The following is a 23,263-nucleotide window of genomic DNA, read 5'->3' as shown; positions in this document are numbered from 1 at the left end:
TTTATAATGTGTTACAATATTTTTTTTAAAACATTGTGCAAAAGATCCCGGGTGTAATTTGAATTATTATATGTAACTGTAAAACATCATCGTTCGTTAAAAACGTATTTGAAAATTCAACATTACTCTTAAATAACCTTACCGATTGTGCTGAAAATCGGTGGACGATCGTTAAATTATAGAAATATTAATAATTCAAACGACGAAAACATGATTGAAAAGTCAAATCGATTGTTGTTCCAATCGAAAAAGAAAATTGCGCAGAAACTTATGAAAATTTAAGAATTCTTAAGGACTACCCTTATTATAAACTGTTTTAATGTAACCATAGCCCCAGCGTTATATACTCTTTGCTCTTTGGAAGGCGGTCTAACAGCTCAATCAGCACTCAAATTGCCGTTGAACATGCACGTTAATGAAACTCCAACTTGCAACCTTTCGAGGAATTCTGCGATGACCAAAGTGTTGCAGCAAAGTAGATTAATCGTTTGGGATGAATGCACGATGGCACACAAAAAATATTTGGAGGCATTTGGAGGCAATGATGGTGGAGCGATGATTCTATTGGCAGGTGATTTTCAACAAACATTGCCAGTAATGCCTCGATCAACGCCAGCCGACAAACTGAATAAATGTTTGAAGTCGTCCGTTTTATGGAAATACGTCAAGACACTAAAATTAAATATTAAAAAATGAAATATGAATATGCGAGTCGTATTGCAAAATGACGAATCTGGTGAAGTATTTTCCAAAAAATTGCTCGATATTGGTAATGGCAAAATTCCTGTTGACACATCGTCTGGATACATTACATTCCCTGCAAATTATTGTCACTTTACTGAATCAAAGACCGAACTCATCGAGATGGTTTTCCCAAACATTGCTGAAAGTGACCAAAATCATGTTTGGTTAAGTGGACGTGTTATATTGGCTGCAAAAAAGTTGATGTCAACGAAATGAATTTTCAAATTCAAAGTAAGATAGCTGGCGAATTGATGACATACAAATCGTTTGATTCCGTTACTACCAAGATGATGTTGTCAACTATCCAATGGAATTTTTAAATTCCCTGGAATTGCCCGGATTACCACCTCATAATCTGCAACTAAAAATCGGATCGGTAATCATAATGTTACGAAACATAAACCAGCAACGTCTTTGTATTGGCACTCGGCTTGCGGTGAAGAAATTAATGAACGTCATTGAAGCAAAAATTTTAAAAGGGAAGTATAAAGGCGAAGACGTTTTGATTCCACGCATTCCTATGATTCCGAATGACATGCTATTCGACTTTAAATGGTTACAATTTCCAATGTATGTCGCCTGTTCCTGTGTCGGTAAACCATCAGCATTATTTATATACGCGCCAGGAAATAAAACTAACAATGTTGTGTATCAACAAGCATTGCAATAAACAATATGTTATAGAGATATTAAAAAAATTACAAACATATACAATATCAAAATATACAACAATATAAATAATTATTATTTGTATAGTATTCCAGTTTGAATTGAATGACAGGACAACGTCTGTCGGATCAGCTAGTTAATTATAATTTATAAAATTTATCTTGTCTCCATTTAAAACTTTACGGATAGAAACTAAGAAATTATATATAAATAAAAAGATTGGTCATTTTTGTAAGTTAATTAGTTATACCCAATTTCCTACCTCTCGCTTGATAAGATACAGATATTTATTTTCTTTATAAAACCTCAATCAAAAGGTTGGAATTCCGGGAAGTGGTAATAAAGGAATTGGCATCTCTTTTACTTACATTGATTATGTATGCCAAACTTACTTATCGTTCATACCTTCCCAATGTGGTATGCATTCAGGATTGTTCGAAGCTAAACTATCATGGCCGTGATTTGATAACTAGTATTTGGGATTTTGTAAACTTTGGGAGTCGAGAAAACAACACATTTCAAAAATGCATCAGAGAGTTGTCAACTCTCAACTAACTCAGGTTATTTTACAATAATTTTGTACACAGAAATAATCAAACCGGGTTACCGATAGCCCGTCCGTCAGCCAACGAGCGAATTACATCACATCACTCCGTTCGCCCGTCATAATATTTTCCCTTATACATGCTGCCAACTGTTGAAAAAAACTTAAATTTTGGATAAAATTAATTCTTTGTATAATTTAATTAGTTTGACAATCGTGTAAGTTATCCAGTTATTTCTCATTAAACTCAGTATTTTTTTAAATATATTATCAGATTTCCATGCGTAATTAATTACACTTCTATGAACGGACAAATTAAAAAAAAAAACTAACTTTAAAATGTGTTTAATAATAATTTTAAAAAAAATATGCAAGCGTTTAAAAAAAATAAACTCCAAAAAACTTCAAAAACCGTTGTAATAAAACTTGACAAGCAAAAAATAACTTGCAGACATTTTGAGGTTATATTTTCACAGGTACGTCAAAAGTATAAGGTTACGAAGCTCTGGATGTCCGACTCATGGAATTATTCGGACCACATGATCACTGCAGGTAGGTGGGAGGATGTTGTTGTTGTCCGGCTTCACTTGAAACATTTCATTACGCGGTACGCGAAACCTCAGCGCGCTCTGTTGGCGGTCCGCTGTAAAAGTTCCCCGCGCGCCGCATAGAGCGCAGCACCAGCCCGCGCTGCCAGCGCAGTCGTGACGTCAGGCAGGGGAAAGCTGCGCTACTGCGAACAGGCAGCGCGCGTCGCGGAATAATAATGAATCATGCAGTTGTGTGCTGCGGGAAGCCATTTTTCACAGACGAGAGAGCCAAACGCCTATCGTGCATCTTCGGTTTTTTTTTTGTTCATTGTAAATAAATATGGCGGTGTTAATAAAACATAAACAAGGCAACGGTATTTATTTGTAATTGTTTTTAGAGGAAAATACCTAATTGAAGAAACGTACTTCGTGGATTTGTATATTTTTCATACCGTATACAATATAGTAAGTTTGTCTTCCACAAATATTCTCGGGACGCCCCATATTCAGTGAATGTTTATTTTGGACAACTCATGATAACTAATGGTCAATTAGGTTAGGTTAGCTACATTATAAATACTTTAAAACATTGTGGACGGTTGATTTTGTTAGGATAGCTACATTGAAGATACTGTAAAATCATGTAAACGGTTTCCTAGCCCTGGATATCTAGGTAGGCCTACATATTAAAAAGTTATTTGCTAAGCAACCATAAAATGATTTTACAGTATTTTTAATGTAGCTATACTTACCTCATATAACCAAACATCCACAATGTTTTAAAGTATTTATAATGTAGCTAACCTATCCTAATCGACCGCAAAATTTAATGCCACACCGGTTTATACAATGAGATAGAACGGGGGGAAAAAAGCGAGCACGAACTTCGGGAAACTTCTGGTGTGGCTCTCAGGGGCGCAACAACAGGGGGGGGGGGGGGCAAGGGTATTTTGCCCCCCCTCTGAAACCTTGAAGTGGGGGCAAACGGGGGCAAAGAAAGTGCTGTGTAATCAATTTTTAGATAATAAAACTGCTTAAATAGCACCATTTTCCACCTTGAAATACAAATTTTCCCGGGGGAGGACCCCCGGACCGCTTCAATAGGGGGGATAGATGATTCTTTATAAAAAGGTATAGTGCCCCCCCTTTTGGAAATTTAGTTGTTGCGCCCCTGGCTCTCTCGACTGTGAAATGAAGGTTTCCCATGTGGTGCACACAAATTAACTGTAAATCTAGAAGGGGCCTCCTAAAGACCATATTCGTACGTCACGTCCTGATTCGCATGGGTCGAAACTCGTATCTTTTGTTGGCAAACAAGTACGTATGATAAAACTGAGAGTATGAGAAAGTTTCGCACGATATATATATCAAAACGTTCTTCAGTCCTCGCTTCACACACAACGCACCGGCATCTCGTTTCTCAAGTTCGGCCACTCAACCTCTGTGATGTTCAGACGTGTCGTGGGAATTTTCGATCCATTGTCATGGCCATAAACATGCCCCTATTTTATGTTTGAGAGCTTGCCCTTGCACGGTGTGTAGTCTGGTAGCAACATTTAGAGACATATCTTCTCCCAAAATTCTGTGAAAGAGGTGTTATTTTCGCTTTTGTGGTTGCACTTTAAAACCTTAATTTATGTCATTTTAGTTGTTTATCATAGGTTATACGTAAAATATAATTTTTTAGTTTGCCATGTTGAAGTTATTAAACCTAAAAATTCCTCTGTAAGTGCTTTTATTACATTACATTTTTTTTTAGCAAACTATGCCAAAAACCAATATTCCCCAGCGAAATTAAATTTCCGCTATTACCCTGCATTGCATGGTGACTTAAATGTTTCTTTCATATCTGGCAATGTGAATAAAATTATTGATACGTTCTTTAAATTATTCACGCAATGAGGAATTTTGATTTAATACAATTTCTTGGACAACGCCATTAACGTTCGTGTTGTTTGTCATGGGAAAAATTCATAAATATACAAAATAAGAAATAATATTTAAAAAATAAACCCACAGAATACAAGGCTAAATCAGCTGACGTCAAACAGTTAGACCCAATGATGAACCAAAACCAGTATTATGGACAAAATAACGACGACATCACAGTCGAACACATTCAAACTTAAATATCGGACAGCACTAGAAATCCGTGGAAGGAATTTAATAATGTGAGATTTTTTCCTTCATTTTATTTCTTATTTTGAATTTATGAATTTTTTCCATAATAAACAGTATTGAAAAAGCAATGGCGCCTGTCCAAGAAATTGTATTAAATTAAAATTAAAAGCTGTTAATAATCTTCAATACAGAACAAACCTTATTTTGGGGTCGTTACTAAAAATTCCTGACAGAGCACTTGAAAAAATAATAATAAAGCCTAGCTGTACCCGCCATGATTAATTTTATGTAATTGGCTCCTTTCATGTTTTTATGAATAATGATTTTAGAAATGCGATTATTAAAGCTATTTTGTATAAGTTATCCGCCTTCATAAACCCAGAAGAGATACTTAAAGGGTCATTACGTACTGTTGCCTGGTCGCTAGCTTTGAATATATATACTGTATAGAAGTCGCCAGCCCAGGTTAAAATTTATATTACGGTTTTGAGGTAGTTGGTTAATTCACCGCCGCAATCGCCACCATCTCTAGGGCATCAACTTGTGGTGGTCCCTAGCGGACAAGTGTCGAACTCTTCAAACACCCCCTCCCCCTCCAGTTGAACGACCTTGAGATGCAGTGAATGATAGGTGCGGGGTGCGGGGAATGACAGCGGGCGACAGTGCTGCGCTCTAGCGTGTAAATAACAACTAAGACGATACAGGGCGTTACGGCAACGCACTGCAGCGGTGAAGTTCCCAAGCTGCTCATCATACGCTTCTGAAAAACGTAGAGTAAATCCTATCCACTCGCGACTTCTATACAGTATATATATTCAAAGTCGCTAGCGACACGCAGTCACTGTCTATAGTTTGTAAGCGACGCGGTGTGTAGGTACACGCACGTGACAGCCGGTCGCCCCGACCAATAGGAGCGCGGGTTATATAGGAGCGTTCACACGACGAGCAACCTGTGAGTAGAGACCGGAAAATTTCACGAATTCAATTCGCGATAGGCTAAAATATAAATAGTTATACCTCAGTGCTGCCTTGCTATTGGCTCACAACTCACCTGGAGGACTTTGGGCCAATGAGAAACACCTAACCAAAGCTTTATACGAATCACAGGCTGCTACGTTGGTACGTCTCACAAGACAGCAGCCAATGGGTGGGTGACATTTGACCGAGCGTACGTAGAACTATGGAGTTCATCCTGGAGGTCATTGAACCCGCGAATTTTTCCGGTCCCTACCTGTGAGGCAACCCGTCGCGGCGCAGAAAAACGGTCCAGACTTTTGACACAGGAAAAAAAACTATATTATAAATAGAATCCCGAAAGTCTTATTTGGTAATTAACGAGTGACGAATATTCCAACTGAGATGTAAAGAAAAAAACAGTGGGAGGGAATAGTGAAGTTATTCGACGGGGAAGTACTAGATGATGAAAAAAATCCCTTCAGTAGGTTATTATATAATTATAGCGAGTATGAGTATGAGCCAAGTGGTCGCTTCACACAGACGGCCGGGTCTACTGTACTGTTGCACTGAGTCAACAAGCACAAGCACGGCCTGACTCACAGAAGTACTGCACACCAACAACAGCTCAGCCGCAGAACAACACACAACCAACCCAAGCCTCGACATCATATGAACTCCCAGAGTCGCCGTTATCTGCTGCAACTTCAACTGCCTCTCAGGATTCTCAAATACGAACTTATTTTTAACTCCAAAATATATACAGTGAACTCCCTGTTATCCGCGCATGCTACGAAAAAATACATCACATATGTTAATATTAATTTTATTACAAGTGAGCAAATTTGAACTCTATTGACGAGTTTATTGTGTGCAGTATACAGTAAAATGCCACAGGCCTTCTCGGAACTCATGCGGTAGGCTGGCATGCGTTGCTATTTTTGTCTCTGTCGCGATTTGTTTCTAGTAGTATACTTGCTTTTAAATTAATTTTTCCTTTTTTGTTTCCCATTTTCGGCTCTTTTGCAAATCATTCGCGATTTTCACTATCCGTCAGTTGTGGAGTCTATCCTAGAGGTCATCAAAGGCGCGAATTTTTCCAGTCTCTACTGATAGGTATTGAAAGACTTTTTTAGTTTGTTTATTTGTTAAGCTGCTTCCGTATTAACTCGCCTATGAACACGTTTAGAGTTTGATATATGAAACAATGATTGTGTGAGACACCAAATAATTAATAACGCACGGTAAATCTAAAATATATATTTCAGTAAATATTTTATAGTTCGTTTAATCATTCTAGTGCTTGGCGCGCATGATCGTCCAACTGGTAAACCTTCACAAAAACTGTATTAGTTACTGAGACTAATGCCAGATGCAAAACTGAGTTGTTTTAAATTATATCCATTACTTAAATATAATTTTTTTTCATATTTCATCAGCGATAATTAAGTTACCTCATACAAAATAACTTGTTACAAGTAGTCACGATTATTAGCATGAGATGTCGCCACGTGTTGTGTTGAGTCATAATTTATTTAGATCTTTTATGTGGGATGCGTAGAGACCGGAAAAAATTCGCGAATTCATTTCGCGATAGGCTAAAACACAAATAGTTATACCTCAGTGCTGCCTCTGCTATTGGCTCACAACTCACCTGGATGACTCAGGGCCAATGAGAAAAACCCAACCAAAGCTTTATACGAATCACAGGCTGCTACGTTGGGACGTCTCACAAGACAGCAGCCAATGAGCGGGTGGCATTTGACCGAGTGTACGTAGAACTCTGGAGTTCATCCTGCAGGTCATTAAACCCGCGAATTCTTCCGGTCCCTAGGGATGCGGGATGCTCACTAATTATCGCAAAAGAAGGGTGGCTTCGCCAGACACCGAGGAGAAGGAAGTTGGTGTTGTAATCCTCGCTAGCTGACGGCGGCGTCCAAGTGGCGACGTGACAACGGACGGATCACTGGGCTGGCGGACGGACGTGGCGGAGCGCTACGCCCCGCGCGACAAAGGGCGGGGGAATTGGCCACTTCCCGCGCGCCACATCACAGCCGACAGCCAGCGAGGTCGACCCGTCGGAGAGCACGCAGCACCGCCTGCACTTCTCGTCACGTCGATACATCGGTCTATCGATACATCGCTTTTAACTACATCGGTACCGCATACCGGGAATAGGGAAGCCTTCATTTCACAGACGAGAGAGCCAAACCCGAAGTTCCCCCAAGTTCATGCTAGGAAACCGTTTACATGAGTTCACAGTAGGTACCTTTAATGTAGCTATCCTAGCCAAATCAACCGTCCACAATGTTTTACAGTATTTATAATGTAGCTAACCTAACCTAATTGACCATTAGTTATCATGAGTTACAATTAACAAAAAAAAAAAAAACCGAAGATGCACGATCGGACGTTTGGCTCTCTCGTTTGTGAAAAGAAGGATTCCCATCGGGAATCTGTGTTGTGTAGTGATCCAGGGTGGAAAAACGAGTAGGTACTCGTGACGCAAGCTGCGTGACGAATTGCCATATCATGAAGTGAGCCCTCACAATAAGCAGTGCTATATTAAATGGAGAGAACTAGAAAGATGACTCCACCAAGGAACTGACATGCATGCTCAGTTGAATACTGAAGCTGGTATGGAAAAAAAATATGGAGAGATCTTTTTTCACAGGGTATTGTCCGTAGTTCTGTTTCTTGGTGAGAGACCTTTGCATTTAGGGGCACTTTTTAAAAATATTGGCCACATTCTAGGATATATTTAATTATTAGCTCAGTACGATCCACTGCTAAGAAAGTATGTAACTGAAGAACAGAAAATTCAAAGAGGCGGGAAAATGCTACAAGCTCACTATCTTTCTCCTCACACACTAAAAAAAAATTGAGTGAGGCTTAAAGTACCAGGGTTCTTCAAGCCAAACGTGGAGAGAGAGACAGAGAGAGAGAGAGAGAGAAATCGAAATATTTTGCGTCACTAGTAGATGTGACGCTATATACAGCACATACTAAGCAGACAACTTTTGACTTAAGGTATGTGTTAGATTCTGATTTCTGATTTACGGTGTATGATAGTAGTCCAGATTTTTGAGTTTTGTGTCTTGCAATAAAAATAAAACAGAACGAGACATTGCAAATTTGATCATTGGTGAACTGGAAAATTTAAAATTCCATTGGCTGACTGCAGGAGACAAGAATATGTCAACAGGGCCAACATGTCTGGCATATAGCTTGCTATATTTTCAAACCGTCGCTTCGTGTGCATAGACTACATTTGTGTGGCCTAAATGCTGCCGAGTGTTGTGAAGATGTTATTACGTTTTTTTTCGGAATTTTATCGTTATATTGTACCTAATATGCGGACTTTTACCCATACTCTACTTATTATAAAATTACTATTTAATATATGCTGTATTGAGTTATTGGTACATCCAAGCTAATATAAAGAAATTGCCTAATACGAGTTAAGCTGTATCTGGCAAACGTGGATAAAACTTTTGACGTGACGTCTAATAAATCGATGAACGCCGGCTGCACGCACGAAAGTGTCCCGTTACGCACATTGTTCCGTTACGCTGTGTCCCGTTACGCTCATTGTACGCTTGCGCCGCATCTATCTCTCTTCCACTCGATTGGCCTATGCGTCCGAGGAGAAGAAAGGCAGCGGCAGCACACAGCTTACATCTACACGTGAACTGTTTCGTCGACTATTTATGAAGTGAAGTGAAAAGTTAATGTGGTTTTCATTGCTTATTACAACAACAATTTCGGCAATAAAGGTTAATTATTCTTGCATTTTAAAAATCTGATTACTAGTATAATTTCAAGTATTTATTATTTTATTATAAAAATAAAAATGATTCAACTTTATTCATAAAAGTATGCAATCATTTCATCAATGTTTTGTTGTGACGTTGTCACGTTAAACTATCGTCCGTAAACCGACTTTACAGACAACCAATTTTTTAATTTTATTTTACAAGCCATGCCGTCACAACCGTGAATACAATATCACTCCGTCACATTACAGCACTAAAAATACTGAATACGAATATAAAATCAGTCCCTAGACACACGTCCACGTCAGCGGCCACTGCCCTTGTCCAACAGTCGACCTGTCACTGCATTGCAGTGCTTCAACTAACCAATAGGCTCCCGCGTCAAGACTTACGGCAAAGATTTGCGAATAGTGCGGCACAATGCGCCGCGCTACTATAGAGCATCCCACTCTTAGATTGCAGTATGGAAGTAAATGGGCGCATTCTCTCTCTCTCTAACACACGCCGATTGCCGTTAGCACTGTCCTTGTTTCTTCGTGCGTTGTTGCCAAATATCAAACGAAATTTAAAATTTTAATTTTTGGACCAAGCTTTTTTTTCATATTGTATAGAATCAAAATACGCATCAGGCAATGCTTATTTTGAATACTTAACAATATTTTAAGTGTCCGAAAAAATTAAAAAACATAACTTATTCGCTGCGAACTGTTTTGAAGTATTCCGATATGTTTCACATCAAAAAAAGAAAACCTACATGTGTATTTCATTCAGATTTTTTTATTAGTAAATTAATGCCTTAGGACGCCACCGAACAAATGTTAAGACAAAAACTGTACAGGGTTCACTTAAATAATTTTTTTAATATATTGAAATGCATTTTCTCACAAACTGACACATCAAAAAGTTGACCCGCGGAAAATTTTTTTTCTATTAAAGATAGATGGGGGACGAAAGCGAGAAAAATGTTCACAATGAATTGAATTAGTTTTTAAAAGCAGCTCCATCTCAATTGCTTCTACAGTTTCCGTGGAAATAGCTGTTTAAGATGTGTCTTATCAGTACAAGAGCGCGCGCTGCCGTCGTAAGAGGAAACAGGGTCGTGTGTTTAGATAAGTGGGGTTCTGTCCTACAAGCAATTTAAAATACATGGCTTCCTTAGTCAACAAAAAATATTATAATCGATTCTTGAACATAATATTTAAAATGTATGAAATAAATACGAAGGAATTTAATAGCGACCAAGCATCTTATCAAACATTGTTTTAGACAAAGTTTTGGAAAATAATTATGATATTATTACAAACAATTTAAACAGATTTGATAAGGTGTCTACTAAGGCAGTTACGTTTTTTTGTCCGGTGAAAATTTTTTTCGAATCCATGCAGTTATGGCTGATCGTATCAAAAATGTATTTAGAAAACATTGTTCGGCATTAGGTAATCCGAGTTATTATACGTTAAAACGGATTCGATATTATTCATAATATGGGAGTTGTTGCGATTTTTCTGATTTTCAAAAAATCTTCCCCATTTCGAACCAATTGTTCGGATTTTTCCCATAACTTACTCGACCGAGAATTTCCATTACCGTATTTTATTTATCATTTTGGACATGACTTGTCCAAAAATACAGCATTTATCGGGCCCATGAAAATGTGATATATATATATATATATATATATATATATATATAATTGTATATATTACAAAGACACGCATCTCCTGAAATTCGTAATGTGTTAGAGATTTGGCAACAGCGCGCGCCATAAGCCGTGTACTGCAATCTAAGAGTGGGACGGGCTATAGTCCACCCGCCTCACAGCGGCGTCGTAAAGGAGAGGGAGATCCAGGCGCTGGCCCTGTATCTCTATTCACTGGCGGCTGACTTCTTGGAAGAAGGCATCGAGAAGCTTGTGTCACGATATGACAAATGCCTCGATCGTTTCGGCGATTATGTAGAGAAATAAGACCCGGCTATATGTTTTGGTAGTAAAATTATTAAGTTGTGTAAAGGTGTCTTTTATTTTTTATAGCCCATCGAAGGTTTTGGAAAAAAACAGCTATCGCATATTCTACATGACCTGGACGTGTTCCATCTATTCTGCATACACATAAAGTTAAACTCATTCTCATCCACCTATTCGATTTGTGTTATCTTTGTTCTTCTTCTGTGCAGTAACTTCCCACGGATATGTTACTACATTACTAACTTCCATGACTAGAGACTGGAAAAATTCGCGCTTTCGATGACCTCTAGGATAGACTCCACAACCCTCTACATACTCAGGCAAACGCCACTTGCTCATTGGCTATTGACTCGTGACACTTGTCAACTGGGACGCTTGTGATTCGATACTTTTTTGGTTGAAGGTTTCCCATTGGCTAGAAGTCCCTCAGATAAACTGTAAGCCAATCACAGAAGCAATACAAATGTACAGTTGTTTGGATTCCAGCATATCGTGAAATGAATCCGCGAATTTTTCCGGTCTCCATCCATGACATTTTCCATGGTAGCCGCAACCTCTTCTTCCCATTTCTGTCTTCTGCTCCTTGCCAGTGCCAAGCCAACTGTTTGAGGAGGAGGGACGGGGGATGGACATAGTTGGAGGAATGGCGTCGACGCGAACGCCAGAGGCCCGCCTCTTGCGTAACGCCGCCCCATGCCGGGAGGCAGTCTGACGAGCGTTGCTCAAAGAGGCGCCGGACGGGGCTCGTTGCCCCAGCGAGGTGTCCGGGGGTGGTGGAGGGAGGAAAGGGGGGGGGGGCTGACCATTGTAGTCGGCCCATGAATATCCCGGCCCATCCGGCTGCCCGCTGCCTGCTTCGGCAACGGGCGGCGCCGGCTCGCTCCTTCTGGAGATCCTCTTGGAGGATGTGACGCTCTTCGCCGGTGATGACTCATCGCCTAAACTGACGGCTGGTCCAACGAGCTGATCATTAAAGAAATGTTTTCCGGGCTTCCACGAGCAATTTGAAGTCCTCTACATAAATTAGACATTTCGAGGTGAGTTATTTTGGCTTGCGATCTCCTTAACGGAGATTTTTTTTTAAAAAAAAAAGGACTTAGAACATACATTTCATAGCGCTCCAAGTTGATTCGTGCTCAACAGTCATGAGGCATTGGTGATGGTCAGCTAAGTATGTTTCCAACCACTTTGGTTATCGTGGTAAACTGTATTATCTTTGAAAGATTTGTGCAATGGGAGTGCATGACTTGATGTAAGCTTTTGGACATACGCCATTGCTAAGCACTTTTTTCTGTAGAAATAAACTAAAAAATACCCAAAAGACTAAAACAGAAATCAAGCAATTTTTTGGGTATTTTTTAGTTTTCTTCTACAGAAAAAAGTGCTTAGCAATGGCGTATGTCCAAAAGCTTACATCAAGTCGTGGTAAACTCAGTCGAACGCTTTACGTAATTCAATTATTAGTCGTGTGTTTTTGTTTATAGTTGCACGCATTTTTTTGCAGTTAGTTAGCAGTGCTGTGCAGGTGTTATGGTCAGGTCCAAAAAAAAAACAGATCTGTAATATTATCAAATAGGTCGTTATTCTGAACGAGCTCTCTCGTCAATCACGAATAGTATGATGGACGTGGTCAACGTGAATCGAAGGCAAACAGTATGAAATTCTTTACAATGTGTTGTTGTCTTTTGACGACTTTATACTAATGTTAATCATTGTAAAAATCAATAATATAATTCGGGGGAAAGCATCATTAGAGAGTTTAACAACCCTCGCCGAAGTAACTAAAGTTTCGCCACGAGACTCTGTAGTATAGGCTTTGCTACGTCCGTATATTTTGTAATTATTTTACGTATCTATTGTTATTTTGCTACCGTAGATTTATCTGACAATATTTTGACGTGATAACGTCTAATAAATCGATGAACGCCGGCTGCACGCACGAAAAAGTGTCCCGTTACGCACATTGTCCCCATTACGCTGTGTCCCGTTACGCTCATTGTACGCTTGCGCCGCATCTATCTCTCTTCCACTCGATTGGAACAACCATCGATTTGACTTTTTCGAGGCACATTAAACTTGAAACACTCCCATTCGTTTCCTACTTTTCATATCATCGTCCTATCCTTACCGGAATATCACAGATTGGAAGAAGTTAAATAGCAAACATGTAAAAAATTTATAGTTAAAATAATCTCTTCGTTAAATTAATAAACATATATGAATTAATGAGTGCAAATAAAAGTAAATTTATCAATTAAATTGTAGGTTTCATTTCACTCCTTCTTTGTATCCATACAAAATAGTGATAATTCAATAAAAATGATTCATTTTTATTCATAAAATTGTGCAATCATTTCATCAATGTTTTGTTATGACGTTGTCACGTTAAACTATCGTCCGTAAACCGACTTTACAGACAACCAATTTTTTTTATAATTGTTTTCATAATTATATTCTTTAGGTGATTATTAATACTTATGTGGTGGCTGAAGACACCCAGTGATTCAAGTGCTGTAGTGGTTGAAACTCGCAGACATCCGTCACCCCATCACATGACTCGACCAGAAGCCCCGACACGAGACAGTGACAGGAATGGTGATGGAAAGGAAGGGGCAAGACAATCCTAAATGGTTTGCAACTGCCTTCCCCAATGGAGACGGACGGAGGAGCTGATTGGCTAAGCCAGTTTCGGTGCAAGGGGTTTCTGGGTTCGAATCTGCGTGGCGTTATTTTTGTATTTAAGTGCATGTAAGTTTCGCGTGGGTCTTAAGCCGGTATTAACACTAGCCTACCGACAAAGCAGGAAGTGATTTGGCGGTCCCAAGCCAAGCTAAAGGTGTGTGTACAAACATACATACATACATACATACATATACACACACACACATAAAGCGCCTTGGATTAAATCAAAACCGATCCTTACATTTACCGCGGTAGCTACATTTGTGTTCAGGTATAGTAGTAGCAATACTAGTATCAAAAGCTTTTTTTGTAGTGCAGATAAGGGCGAAAATCTATAGGATTCTGAAGGAAGGGGTACTTTTGCAAGCGCAAGCGGTCTTTTACAAAAAGGGGGGAGGGTTTTTTTTAGTTCAATGGTGGGGGGTGGGAGGGTTACACCCTTCCCTTCCCTCTCCCGGAATTTACGCCCATGAGTGACAATGAGTCCTGGCACAAGGAATACTTCCTATGGCCTATGGCAACCCCTGTTAAGAGATGTTGAGTAAATGAAGTGTTGGGGCTCCGTTTTCTTCGGCACAAGCAGTTCTTTCTGAAGGCACAGGGCCACAGTATTGACTTGAATGGTGACAAAGCATTGAAAAATGTTCAATAGTAGTAAACTTGAATGATTGATACAAGTAAACTTACTATCCAAGATTCAATTTATTATCATTTCAATTTTAAAACAACGAATTATAAGTTTAGAATCTCACTTTGATAATCACACATGATTATATAAAACAACTACAGTATCTATATCACTGAAAAATTATTTGACTTCGAGAAATTGCACCGAAAGATTGAAAAACAAACAAAATGGAACCAGTATCAATACAAGAAACCTGAAAGGATGCCATATTCTTTATGGTTAACTTGCCCAAAAGAAGTAAAATTTTTGCTGCCCATCAACCAGATGGAGTGATGTATTTCGGAGTAGAAGAGAAGAACAAATGTTATCTTGATTCAAAAAGACAACAAAGTGCGAGCAACAAAAAAAAAAAAAAGAACTTCAGTCACTCAGCAGTTACGCAAAACTCCCAGGAAAGAGAAGGAAACGACAGAAGAAAATAAAAAGCACACTTACAACTTCTTCCATTGAAATTCTCTTCCTGCTCTTTGAAGATGCCTATCTGCGGGGAGTTCAGCCTTGGCTCGTTTGCATTATTTGTGCCCGGCCCATTGCGCATTTTCTCTGCGCAGCCATGCACGAAAACAGTTCTTTTTCCTCTTTCTTCTCTGCGCGTCTGTGCTAACTGGTTTCCGCCGTGGGCGGACACGAGTGGGACTGCCAGCGGCTTCCCTGCTTATCTCTCTCTCTCTCTCTCTCTCTCTCTCTCTCTCTCTCTCTCTCTCCCTGTTTCCTCCTGTTGGACCAGGGAGAACATCTCGTGGCAGACTCCCCAGTACTGAATCAGCACCAGCGGAAACGAGCTCTGCTAAGTCTGTCTTCTGAAGTCGCGACTACGGAAGTGATCACGATAAGTTATAAGCCCAGTATGAATGTATTATTTGGTTGTAGATATTCAAGAAAATCTTCTTCACTTGTGTATTCTGACAATAGAACTGTTCAAGGTAAAAAAAAGTCTCATCATTGGATTAAACGATTAATAAAATATTGAAAATAGCTATTTCATTATTTAGAACAAAAAAAAATATTGTTTTTAAATTTTTTGTCTGTTTGTTCCAGCATCTGATTAATCTTTTTACAGTAGTAAGTATTTGGCTAAATTAAAAACTGGGTTTATATATAGGCTAATTATAGCATTTACCTCTTAGGGGGTGAAAAATGAGTAGGCCCTAAGTATGTTTTTAAGCTAATTAATTATATCTCCGAATCTAATCGAGCATAAGAAAAGGTGTCACGTACCAACAATAAACATACGAAAACTATAAAACCACAAATTCACAATTTTTAATTTTAATTCCTAAGAGGTGAAAAAGGGAATTTGGATTTTAAAATAAATAATTATATTGCCGAATCTAATCAGCACAAGAAAAGATATTGGGTACCAATAATAAAAATACGAAAACTACCAATCTCAATATAAAACTTTTGCGAAATTTAAATCTAAGGGTTAAATGGGGTAGATATAGTTTCAAGATAAATACTTTTATCTCAGAATAAAATGAAGAGTAAGAAAATGTCTTTAGTATCAATAATAAACATATGAAAACTACCAACCTCAATCTCACCATTCTGCGAAATTCAACCCCTATGTGGTGTATTGGGGGTAAGTATGGTTTTAAAACTTAAAAAAAAAAAGAACACTTCCGTCTGATACAACTATATGAAAGAAACCAAGAAAGTACAAGTTTAATGTAGAGTTAGTATAGTTTTTTTTTCATTTATCGAATATCGTCTTTTAAGGGGGTGTAAATAGAGTAAATTAATTTTTTGAAGTGAAAACTTCTATAGGAATGCACGACGAGAAGACTGCACGCTGGTCCATAGGAGACACCGCGCTAGAAGCACCAGCGAGCGTCGCGCTTATCATCCCGCCTCACTGACACACATACACCCCTGTGTGTTAGTGAGGCGGGATGAAAAGCGCGACGCTCGCTGGTATTTCTAGCGCGGTATAGCCTCTAAGAGCAGGGCTATGAACTGACGCGCAGTCTTCTCGTCGTCACAGGATAACTGTGAAATTTGAGCGGTGAACGTAACATTATATGGCGGAGAAATGAAGATAAAGGTGTAATGCAATTCCCTTAAGTGCTTTTAAGAATCTATACCGGTTGTTTTACGTCTAAAAATTACTCTGGAAACACGCGTCTTAGCCATTTTAACTCTTCTAAAAATATAGTTTAAAAACTTAATGATCCAAAATCAAAAGTGCTTTACGGCCTTCAGCGAACTCTTAAATGCTTTTCGTAAACAGACCCCACTCAAATAGCTTGAGTAGTTTTGAATTCGTGTTGTTTTTCCTGAAGCTCTGCACACCGTGTGTGTGCCCGGGTAGGCGGAGCCCTTAATGGCTGCGCATGCAGTGGATTTGTTCCTTGGAAACGACAGGCACGACGCAGTGAAACAAAGAGCGTGAGCAGTGCTCGGAGGAAGGTAATGTCGACCGGACACGCACCGGACCACCCACGAGGCCAGGAGCGGGGCTGCTACCCGGGTGCCGGCTCCAGACTGCGGCACTCCGGCACTCCGGCACCCCGGGAGGTGCGTCTCTCGTCGGCGCGGCGGGCGGCGGTTTACGCCCCTTTTACGAGCGCTGCTTTGTAGCACCGGCTATCCCTCGCCTGCGCCGGCGGGCCTTTCTCTCCTGTAACGACGAGGCACTCACGAGTTGTGTGTGGCCACGCACTTACAGTCACTCATCATCGGACATAAAAACTGTTTGTGACCAAATTATTATAAACATTATAAAATGCCAAGCTTGTGTTTAAGATACATTGTATTTCACTAATTTTAATATTTGACAAAGGTGCTGCAGTACAACAAATTAAACGTTTAATTTTTTTTTTTCATTTCATGAGTTCAGAATTTTTTTTTTCTTTAAAATCTTAAATTAAATGGACTAAAGTTTAATTTGGCTGTTAAAAGAAAAGTTAAATGATTATTTTTTTTACAACTTCTGTAGTCATCATCACACTGAATTTGAATGAGTGAAATATGATTTGCGAACTTTTAAGACTTCTTCACATGTATTATATCAATCTCTAAAGTTTATTGACTTTCGTTTGTTCGTCCATTAAGTTTTTTTTTTTTTTAATAAACTTTGCTACATCATGCATGCATTCCCAGAAAAGTCCAGTGACTCACCAGCCATAAAAAGAAACTCCCCAACACAAGTTTTAGCCATCATCATATCGCACACTTTAATCGCCGCTGCCACGAGTTCCTTGCGCGCCTCTTCGCTGGACTGCGCATGGACCGAGCTGCTTGTCGCTCGCTGGTGGCCTGCCACATAACTGCGGCCCATTTGCAGAGCAGGCATGAACCTGCAAGTGCTTTGAAAGTTAGCCAAGTCTTCCTGTCTTCCTTCTTACTGTGTGGTAATCATTCAATGTCTTAGGCCGGTATTCCAAGAAACAAACATAAGGATTTAGGTGTTTCATATCCTACACCTGTACCCTAACAATATTCCAAGCGCACGACAGAACACGGCCAGACTCTTATTTTTTTTAGGGTTCGGGTTTTGGTGTCCTGTCCGTTGCCGATCTGTTGCCCGAATTCCGCGCATGCGCACAGCTCACTATTTCGTCGATTTCGTCCAGACTAAAATACCCTCGTCTGGCGCCATTAACACGTATATAGTCATTTTTGTGAACATCGGAGGACGTACCAAGCGTGTTGGTGTGCCAAATTAAGCTTTATGATAGCGGTCATATCCTGAAATACAGTATGTACACTGCAATGATCATAGCAAGAACAAATCGAAACTTTAAAAGTACTTGATAATAGGCTACTAGAAAGGCTGTTCTATTTTTGCGTGATGGTGCTGCTATCTCTAGTATTTTTTCCGTAAAAATTGTAATGTCCGCTAGAATGCGTTAAAACCAGTTTCTAGATCGGTGGCCGATTTGTTTCCTTGCTGGGGTTCGGTTTTAACGCGTTCTGGAATACGGCCCGCGAGTTAGGTGACGGTAGTATCGCCACAAGGCAGTGCTTGTTCGCGGGTCGTTACCACAAAGCCGAAATACAACGCCGAACGTACAATAACGCCGAATACCATAACGCCGAATGCCAAATTGACCGCAACGCCGACAGCTAGAAAACTGCTGTTTATCACAACGCCGAAATACAGTAACGCCGAAAAATGTTGCTGCGGGAAGGGGGGGCCACAGGAGCAAAATGAAAAACAACTGAATGAATGTGTGTGTTTCTTAAATGCATCTTAACGCCGAAATACCACAACCTAACCTAACCTAGGCTAGCCTAACATAGCCTAGCCTAACCTAACCTAACCTTACCTTACCTAACCTAACCTAACCTTTGTGGCAGTCCTGCAATGACATTTTTCGACGTTAATGTATTTCGTCGTTGTGGTAATTCGGCGTTGTGGTGATTCGGCGTTGTGGTACACAGCAGTTTTCTAGCTGTCGGCGTTGTAGTCGATTTGGCATTCGGCGTTATGGTTTTCGGCGTTATTGTACGTTCGGCGTTGCGGTGCGTCCCCCTTGTTCGCCACCTGACCTGAACCTCTCGGAACACCGCCCTTGTGAAGCTACGTCTGGTGGAGGCAGCCTCGAGGTTCCGGAACACCCTGTGCTGTAGGTATTAAATTCCGGGCCCTGGAGGCACGCACTGAGAACCTGCAGCAGATTGATGAGGGGGAGCACCTGTAAGGGGGAGGGAGAGAGCGAGAACGGTTGCCAACCTCGCGATCTAGTCACCAGGAGCAAACCGAAGCGCTAATACAAAAATAAAGTTATATTGCGATTGAACTTGCAAACCAAACGAATTCCAAAATTCAACTGTACCCAACACATGAAATATAATATCGTCAATGGCATGTGTTACATTCAAAATGTTCATGATAAACAGCCATTCACTACAACGTGACTACAGCAGATAAGCCCAGCCAACACAAGACAACCACAACAAAAGTGGCAATTGGCAGTTTGGTTTTGAGGATGCGCGGGAAATATAAGACTAAAGCTGGGCTCAAAATGATTCTTATCATCCGTCCGTCAACTGTCCGTCACATGACATATAGCCAATCGGGTGGCCTGAAAAATTCCATTCGCCCGTCAAAAACTTACCAAGCTTTAACTTTCAACAAATGAACTTTCAACCTCACAAATTTGTGCACGGCATTATCTTTATTTTAAAAGATTTTCTAGTTCTTCTTAAGTATTATGTTCTTAACTTGCCCATGAACACTTTTTGAGTTTGATATTTGAGGCACAAAAGAATAATTAATAATGCACTGTTACTCGAAAATATATTTGGGTAAATATTTTAGAGTTTGTTTAAGTGCTTAGCGTACATGATCGTCTTACTGGTAAACCTTTACAAGAAAAATTTCCTCTAAAATAAAAGCCTTAATTGTTGTCGGCTGCATCCAAGTAGAAAAATATAATGCACGCGCGGATCACCGTGAGTTTAACTGTACGTACGCGTACATTCGCGAGTGAGACTGCGGGTGTATGGGCACATCTGTGCTGTACACTCTTCGCTTTAAACAGTGGTGTACCAACCTCGGGGATTAGTACAAAACCTCGGGGATTAGTACAAGTATTTACCAATTAATTTAATAGAAAACTGCAATAGAACATTAGCATTAGCAAGGTGCCTAATGAAGGACGTGTGAACTCTTACAAAATTAATACTTTCCAAAGGATTTACACAATTTCGTTCAACCAATTTATTTGCTCAAAACAAGTAACATGCAACTATGAAACTGACAGCGAAAAGTCGCGAGTAAGCACATAAAGGTACAAAGGGGAAGTGGAGGGGAGGCAGTACAGACCACCAGGGAGGGGGGCAATAAGAAGGAGAGGAGGATGAAGGGAAGATTCTTGTTTACCGATGACGTCGCTCTCATAAATGTCTTCTTGCTGCCGGCACAGTGGGAATTGCTCCAAATAAAATCGTACCGGTTTATTCAGTGACAAAACCGAACGGATTTATCGGTGAATATCCCTGGTTTTAAAGGAGCTATCCACTGAGGTTGCTGTACGGTGAAGTAGGAACGCTGCTATGCTATCTCGAGGACCCTGTTCGCTGAAGTCCTAACGTAAATCGCTAGTTCGGGTCTGCAGTGCCAGCGGTGGTCACGTGCTGTGACTGCAAGATGGCGGGAGTCCGAGTGTGTCGCCGCGCGACGCGACGCGACAATGGCGACGCGACGCGACAATGGCGATATTCCGCGCCCTTGTCTCCCCGCGCCCCAAAGGCCACTAATGTTTCTCTTTGTGGTCACGTGGGTTCTCCCGGCCAGGGCCTCACTGACGAGTGGACGTCCTTATGTGCAGTACTCTGCGAGCTCATAAACGTGTGTGCGGTTCCTCTGCCCCAGAGACCCGCAAACATTTAAGGGTCGTTACCACAACGCCGAAATACCATAACGCCGAATGTCAAAATTGACCACAACGCCGACAGCTAGAAAACTGCTGTGTACCACAACGCCGAAATAACAACTGAATGAATTTGTGTGTGTTTCTTAAATGTACCTTAACGCCGAAATACCACAATCAAACCTAACCTTACCTAACCTAACCTAACCTAGCGTAATATTACCAAACCTAACTTAACCTAGCCTATCCTAGCCTAGCCTAACCTAGCCTAACCTAGTCTAACCTAACCTAACCTTTTGTGGCAGTCCTGCAATGACATTTTTCGGCGTTAGTGTATTTTGGCGTTGTGGTACACAGCAGTTTTCTAGCTGTCGGCGTTGTGGTATTTCGGCGTTGTGGTGCGTCCCCAACATTTAGAATTTTTTAGGGGAGTAGTGGACTGCAAACAAATACTCTTAACGTTCGGTCACACTCACCATTTTGATTTTTTTCGACATTACTTAGTTTAAGGCCTATTAAAATATTTTAGCTCGCAGTTTTTGCTATGACAACTATTTTCAACAGATATTCTACTACAAAGTAAAAATAAATTCATGGGCGGTATTGAGTTGAAATTTTATAAATAGTCTTTAAATAAAATTAATGAGAAAAAAATCAACATTGCGAGTGAGATATAGCCTTCGCAGTCAATTTGCTTTGACTATTGGAAAATTATATGGTTTTAGGAACCCATATTTGTTAACTACAACCCTTTCAGACTATTGATATATGGACAACAAACAGTATGGTGGGTTATTGGCACCTTACAATTGTTCTGGAATACATGGACCTGTTATAAACTATGGTAACTGCTACATTTTCAAACCTGTTCTAGAACTGTTACGCAGTCTTTTTCTGCTCATTTTTCCCAGTAAAATATTATATAGTAACTCCGATGATGTTTTAAATGTAATGACTTCTTGTGCACATTTGGAAAGTTTTTAACCTAAACCAAAAAAAAAAAATAATGATTAAATATTTGCTAATAATTTACGGTTTTACACATCGGCATAGTTTTTTTTAGATTGACTTTTTTACCTTTCAACATCCGTAACTTGCATAACAACAACCAGCGGTTGTTATTAAATTTTTCCGATGAATAAGCATACTTCCATCCATGCACGAAGCATTTCTTTTGTCAGTGTAAAACAAAAGCAAATCAGAAAGCAGCGGAGTGTGAAATGTCGGTGTTTGCGCCGCACATCCAGACGCTAAGGATCGGGGAAACCAGGCAGACACGAAGACTCGCCGCAGGAATTCGACCACGCGACTAGTTTCTATTCCCAGACGTCTGCTTCCGTCTTCAAGGGGGTGCCTCCCGTTTCAGGTCATGATTTCATATTTATATTAATCACTGATCAACTTTTAGACTTTTTAAATTGTTTAACTTTCACGAAATGAAAAATATATACAGCTCATACTTTTTTGCATAATTAGCTGCCAAAGTTACATTTTTAACGTTTTTGGGTTGTACAAATAAGGAGAATTAAATTTTTTTTACAGAACCGAAACTTTTTTAGGTTTAACTGCAATGACACTGGCTACTTCATGATATGGTTTGCAATTTTTATTACAAAAACCCATTTCATGTTTCTTGGCTGTCAAAAGTGTAACAAATTTGAGAATTTTGAAATGTCAGTTAATATTAATTCATATTTTCTAAAAAAAAAAAAAAATTTAAACCATTTCTTGAAATAAATTAGTAATATTATTTGCGAATCATTTTTAATATGTTCACTCACTGTGATTTTTCCGAATGAATGTTGGAATTTCTCTAAAACATGTCGATTAAAGAACTCTGTCGTATGTTTGGTGGATGTGTAAGAAACAGAAACACTTTAAGTGTGATTGTTTTGATTTCTGCTTGTCGTTCGAGTAACACCGCGATGCTGTTTGTCGCGTCGCGCGCTTCGCGTCGCGCCGTCGCGCTGTGTCGGCCGCGGAACGCGACGGGCGGAATCCCTGCGCGCGAAACAAGTCCTGAAACCCAAGCAGAAGCAGTAATGCTTGAATCTGTGTGTGAATGCGCGAGTGACTGGTTAATGTAGTAGCACCTATTTTTTTATACTATATGCTGTATGTTTAATCACTTTCCTTTTTATGTATGTCTATGCTTAATTTTTAATTACTTTTAATTAGTTATGGTTGAATCTTTTGTAATAGTTAATATTTGAACATTAAGTTAAAATTTTAATTTGTTCTCTTAATATTTAGTCAGCATCTGCTTATA

General features: G+C 39.7%; 1 protein-coding gene across 2 annotated transcripts in view; it reads right to left on the bottom strand.

Moving 5' to 3' along the window:
* Positions 1 to 23,263, bottom strand: part of LOC134530119 (uncharacterized) — a 317,722-nt gene that overhangs the window by 164,505 nt on the left and 129,954 nt on the right. The window lies entirely within an intron of this gene.

Source organism: Bacillus rossius, chromosome 3 (genome assembly GCF_032445375.1).
Source record: "Bacillus rossius redtenbacheri isolate Brsri chromosome 3, Brsri_v3, whole genome shotgun sequence".
In the NCBI taxonomy this organism is placed as follows: domain Eukaryota; kingdom Metazoa; phylum Arthropoda; class Insecta; order Phasmatodea; family Bacillidae; genus Bacillus; species Bacillus rossius.
This window is presented reverse-complemented; position numbering and strand designations above follow the sequence as displayed.